Below are 6,568 nucleotides of genomic sequence, written 5' to 3'. Positions count from 1 at the left end.
ATACAGTTCTGACACACAGTTAGTTTATCTTTAATAACATTTGGTGTGACCTTCGGATTTGTCAGTGCTTCCAGACAACGTGGCCTTAGCAATCTTTTTGCACACGTCTTGGAGATGTCTTTCTACTCTTTTCAGCAGATTGGTTTTAAATAACACTTGAAAATGGTCTTCTTTTTACCACCTCCTCAACTAGATCCAGCAATCCTGGACTGGCTTCAGAAATGAATCAAAGTATTAACCTATAGATCATAAAAAAACCTAACCAAAGTATTGTAGCTCCCAAAATTAAATGAAATATAAATCACTCTCAAATCACTCGTGACTATTATCGGTCATGTGTGTTACACCATTGAGTAAATATAATATGTGCAACTGTGTTTAATAACCCCCACCTTTACTAACACTAGATTTTAAAATACTACAAGTGACTGACACTTATAAAATGCACACTGTATAATCTCTCATATTTTGTGTTTTTCTTTGTGTGCAAATTGTAATGTAGGTTTGTAATTGGAAACAATATTTCCTTTTGTCTTTTTGGAACCAAATATTATTTTCAAACACAACCTTTACTATGAGACCTATAAAGTAAACAATAAACTGGTAAAAAAAATAATCTATTTCAGTCTTGGAGAATTATTTGTTCTGAGAAACTGCTTGTAGTAAAATCAACCTGCAAATGGCATATCATTTTAAAAAAGATCAAAACTGTGTGTATTACCAATTAGACCTGGCTGAATGAAAAGCAACGGCAGATTTTTACAATCTAAAACTTTTATCTGAACAAAGAACAGATGAGCACACTATACAATAAAGTTATTTTAATAGACATGCACAATCTACTGTGAAACAGCATCTAACCATTCCAAATATATATTAACCTTTAGTCTTTGTTAAACATTACTAGTGTGGTTATAATAGGTTTGAAAATTAAACCATGACTGTATTCTGTTTATATTACCCACTTAAAGAGATATTGTATACCATCTACGGTGCATTTTCATAACATTACATTTTTTAGTTGTTTATTGTGTCCTCTTTATTATTTTCTAATGATGTTTCTGCTTCGATAGTTATTTACCATGCTTACTAACTATTCCAGCAAAAATGTTTTTCAATCAACGGCTCTACTTCTGAAAGCGAAATATCTAATGAGTGTGCAGATGTCATTTTTGTCCCTTCATAAACTGTGATGTTGTAGAGAAATTTACAACTCACAGCTGTCACAGTTGCAGAGGGGGCAGAAAAGCACACCTAGTAGGGCTATTAAACAGGTAAGAAATTAAACATTCAGAAAATACAGATCGTGCACAGTATACTATTAAAAATGATTCCTTACAAATCACATCGATTTATAATGCCCTCCAGCTTTCATTATTGTATCTCCTACTTTCATTGTGTGAAGCCTTAACCATACCATTTACATCTGGCATGTTCCCCAGGGATTTGAGATCAGCCAGTGTATTCACTATTCAAAAATGCACTTTAAATCTACAGATTTATATCCCTTTTCCCAACCATGGCTAAGCTGTTACAAAAAACAAACCCATGATCCATTAATGTTCTTATTAATTCAGTAATTTGCTTTACATCAGTTTGGAATCCAAAGGTGCACTCAACCCAAATAATTCATGTGAAAAACAATTTTCACAGCCTTAGTTGCAGGCCAACACCTGTTGTTTATGGAATCCAGACTGCCTTTATCAATTTGCTGTACATTGTTTAGTTTTCCAGACCTTACTTTAACATGTTATGCTTAAGCAATAGAATCCTGATTAGAAGGCATCACTTTCTGATTGGTGGATGAAAGTTCTGAAGCATTGATGTCTGGTGTGACGGTCAATACCAGCTAGATAACTGACTGCAGCAACAGTTATAAGTCCCAAGCCAAAGGCTCTATCACAGCTGCAGAGCAAGATAATAAACCTAACAATTTTTGGTTGTTGTTGGTTTTTAGGAAATGCACATGAGCAACTGAAACATCTGCCATACATTTGTTTTGCACTGAACACTTTATACTGTACATTGTTGATCTATGTATAAATGTACACATTTCAGCAAAGACTTCATTTATTAGTGTGCACGTACATTAAGAGCATTTTTTTTTTAAATATGTAAGAACATTTAAAAAAAAATGTAAACATGTTTGAGAACTGTCCATCTGACTTGAATTTTTAAAGAGCGCAATAATTATAGGTTATATTTATTGCTGCTTAAATTGCTTCAAATTCAAGTTGCTGTTTAACGTAGGGGTGCTAGATTCCATTTAATTTGCTAAATGTTTAAACTTTTAAAAATGTATAGTAAACATTTAAACGTTAAAATAAAAAATTGAGATAGTGCTATTACTTATCTTTAAATAAATAGCTTTCTATAAATTACTATGTCTATAAATATTTCGTATGATTTTCTGTGCTTTACCTCTCCTTAAAAATGCGATCCCTGGGGGCTCCCGAGTGGCGCATCCAGTAAAGGCGCTCCTCGCAGGATGTGCCCTATAGCCTGGAGATCGCTGGTTCGAATCCAGGCTATGTCACAGCTGACCGTGACCGAGAGTTCCTAGGGGGCGGCGCACAATTGGCTGAGCGCTGCCCGGGTAGGGAGGGCTTAGGTCGGCAGGGGAATCCACGGCTCACCGCGCATCAGCGACCCCTGTGGCCGATAGGGCGCCTGTGGCTCTGCAGCGGAGCCGCCAGATCTGTGTTGTCCTCCGGCACTATAGGTCTGGTAGCATTGCTGTGGATCTGCAGTGCGAAAAATGACGGCTTGGAAGGAGCACGTTTCGGAGGACGCGTGTTTCAGCCTCCGTTTCCTGAGTCGGCGGGGGGGTTGCGAGCGGTGAGCCGGGGATACAGATAATAATTGGGCATACTAAATTGGGGTGAAAACCGGGGTAAAAATAATTGGCGACGACTAAATTTATAAAAAAAAAAAAAAAATGCGATCCCTGTTAAGCCATTTGCGTATCTCAATCACAGCTGAGAAACATGTTAAAAGTAAAATTGATTTAATTTACGTTTTTCTTTTCTTTCTGTGAAACAATAAAATTTTAAACTTTTAAATCGTAAGTCTTACTTTTTCATTTAAATGCAGAAGCGACTCATTTTTATTAATGTCAATACAGCTAATCGTAACGATTGTAATTGTGTGTCCAGCAAAATACTTTATTTTTCATTATAGCTTTAATAAAGATGAGTCGCTTATCAACATGTTGCAATCTCATTTGTACGTTCTGCTTGTAAATGAAAAATGCCCATTAAATTGTTTGACAGATTATTTTGTTTTTTCAATCAAATAAATTACTAAATTAAGCCCTATATATAAATAAATGTATAAAAACAATGAAACAATATAAAATAATAATAGCATCGGGGTCTGTTTTGATTAGAGGATGAGCATAAATTGCATTATTACAGAAATGTTATGCAGTCTAATTATTCAAACAGTGTTAAAATCCAAATCGCTAATCTATCCTACTCACTGTATACAAAAGAGACAATAGTTATGTTCAAACTGACTTTATTCTAGTACAGTATCACGTTAATTCAAAGAAAGACTTGTGACATTTGCAGGATCATTTTAAAAAAAGAAAGTCATTTACTAAGAGCAATTGTTTGTTACTTGTCTGACTGACAGCAGTAGGAAAAAAGAAGACAAAAAAATAAACATAAAATGTAAGCAATCTTCTCTTTAAAAAAAAAACACGTATTAAACATCGCTCGAGTCTCAGTCCAAGAAAAACAGTTACCAACTAAACCGACATCTCCCTCGGTATAGGGTGCAATTAAAAAAAAAAAAAAAAAAAAAAACCATCAACACGGAATTCTGTAATCCGGATCAGCAAAATACATTCACTTGTTGAATCCAGTATCTTGCACAATTGAAACTGGTTGCAACTGGCATGTCAGTAGCGATCATCTCATTAATCAACTGTGTTGTTTGTCTGGGCCCCACCTCCTCCGCGCTAGATCCAGCACCTGTAGTAGAACTTAGAAGCTGACACCATATGTACAGGACACTTTATTTTCATGTGCTTTAACATTTTTCCCATACTGCCCCTGTAACTAAGCTCGTCAGAGCACAGCCTACATTTAATGTTTTGGTTTCCCGTTTTATAGCAATATGCCCTGACAGGGCTTCGCTTATTTCGAGCTCCAGAAGATGGCATTGCTAGTCACATGAGAAAAAAAATAACTGGGCTTTAGTGACACTCCTTTTCAATTAAATCTAAACTTTAATTAATTTCTATTTTAAATAGCTTTCTGTAAGGTGGCCTGTGTGTGTTTCTTTTTAATATGTGCTACTAATTTGAGCTGACCTCAACTGACTGAATTGGAAGGAAGGCAGTATATCAGGGGCTCATAACAGGACCAGAAGAAAACAAGCGACACTGTAAAACACAAACTATCGGAGGCCAACAACCCTAAATTGTTTGTCAAAAGCACAAAACAGTGATCTAATAGAGGCCATAGCAAAGAGTATGATGTTCAATAAAACGCTTTCAATAAGCAGTATTCTAACCTTACAGGTCACACACAAAATTACATAACATATAAATTGTGTATACATTTTGACAGCCCTTAAATATCAATGCACCTTTTTTCCACTGCTATAAAATCAGATAACTCCACCCAGGACCAGCCATTTCTTTTTTTTCTGAGCCCACTTTAATGACTGGACGTAAAAAAAAAACTATAGGTGCCGTCTACTCTGCTGGGATTAGAAAAATAAACCGTAGCAAGGTAGTATTGACAGACTGTTAATCAAAACACAAATTTGCAAATTACAGCTAACAGATTGTCTATCTGGAGGTGGGATGCAGAGCAAGCACTCTGGCAATAGGTCAGTGTTAAGGTCATGTGATTGCTCTGCTGGGAGATGTGATACTAAAGGCGTAATTTCCTGAGACCGAACAGACTGAACAGAATGGAATCTGATTTGGCGAAACCATCCCACCTTCCTGCCGTGGAACGTGTTCTGCTTGTTCGGTCTGCTCGAGGAGCAGTTCCACACGGTGAAACGTGCTTGGATATACTGTTACTTGATTGATTACTGTCTTGTTCACAGTCATAAAATAAAATTAGAATATGTTTTGTTGGAAAATAAAAAATAATATGCTTTTGATGGATTTCAGATGTTGCTGCTGATGTATTTATTTTCAAAAGGTTTTCTTTAGGTTGTGCTGCACGTTTTCTTTTTTTTTTTTTGGAGTGGGTCTACTTCACAGTCTTGCACCAAAGCACAGTAAATCCTAGTGCCAGCACTGACTCGTAGGCCTTAGCCTCACTCTCCTTTGTCCACAGGGTTTCCCTTCCCTTTATGCAGGGGCTAAGTGTGCACAGGTGTCTCAATCAACTAATAATTACAGTAGTCTGTCACGTATCTGACTGCAGTAGGACCAGAGTGCGGGCGGATATGTAAAAAGTCGGATAAATTAATCCTGTTTTAAATACCATTATACACAGCTGTAACAATTACTATATTTACACAATTATTGTTTTGAGGTTCAGCTTTTGTTAGGAAGCGCCCCTAAATCCCTTGTTTAGAAAGATACAATGTATCAGTGCTTGTGACAGAGTAGCAGTCTGCCGTGTGGGTGTGTGCATTCGCTGCTGAGTGACAGGCAGGAGATTGAGACGGAGGTTGAAGTTGATACGCCCCGCAGGCAAACACACCTACCTGCTGATTAGATTCCACACCTGGGAATCACACACAGCAGGCAGGCTCTCCCACTTCATTAATTAATTACAATAAATATACACTATTTACACTATACATTTACACAAAAAACCTCTTCATGTGCAGGGCTCCTGTCACAGTGCAGTATACACTTACATTAGTGTTGGGTAATTTACACAGTAACAAAATGCACAGGTTTACGAAAAAAAAAATAACTTTCAATTGTAAGCACAACTCGCTTTCTCTTTCCTGTAGCCATTTTGAATTCACGCTGTACACGTGGGTGACATTGCTGAAGTGCTTCATCATGGCAGATAAATGGTAATGACAGATTACTGTATTTCCTAAGATGGCTGCCTGTTGCAGCCACCTTCACCAAGATGGTGTAGATGTTTCCTAATCCCCTGGGTCCTAAAGCCTCTAAATTAGGGTTGAGAACACTTACTCTACCACACATTTAACAATGAATGTGCATGCATGTCTCTTTACTGAATTTCTGTTTGTATAAATGTTGAAAACATCTGGGAGGGTCTTTTTAAGTGATATAAAATGAAACTGAATACATTCCATTACCAGTGTTTTTTTTAGTCTCCTTCTGCACAAAAACATTGGTTTATATTCTTTGCGTGTGTGTGTCAAGAAATGCAAGCCTATTGTTGCTTTTAAATTATAATTAAAATTAAGAGCACAAAAATTCTAATAAAGTGAAATTACAAACAGTAATACAAAAAACTGTTATAAAAACAGTGCCTTGGATAAATGATAGGGTACTTGATCTAAGGAGAGAAATGATCTGAATTCACTCGAGTTACATTTAGGCTTACATTTATTTTCCACAACTTACAAATGATTTAAAAATAATACTCCATGACCGTTAATGGTGCTGTCG

Source organism: Acipenser ruthenus, chromosome 1, assembly GCF_902713425.1.
Source record: "Acipenser ruthenus chromosome 1, fAciRut3.2 maternal haplotype, whole genome shotgun sequence".
Taxonomy (NCBI): Eukaryota; Metazoa; Chordata; class Actinopteri; order Acipenseriformes; family Acipenseridae; genus Acipenser; species Acipenser ruthenus.
This window is presented reverse-complemented; position numbering follows the sequence as displayed.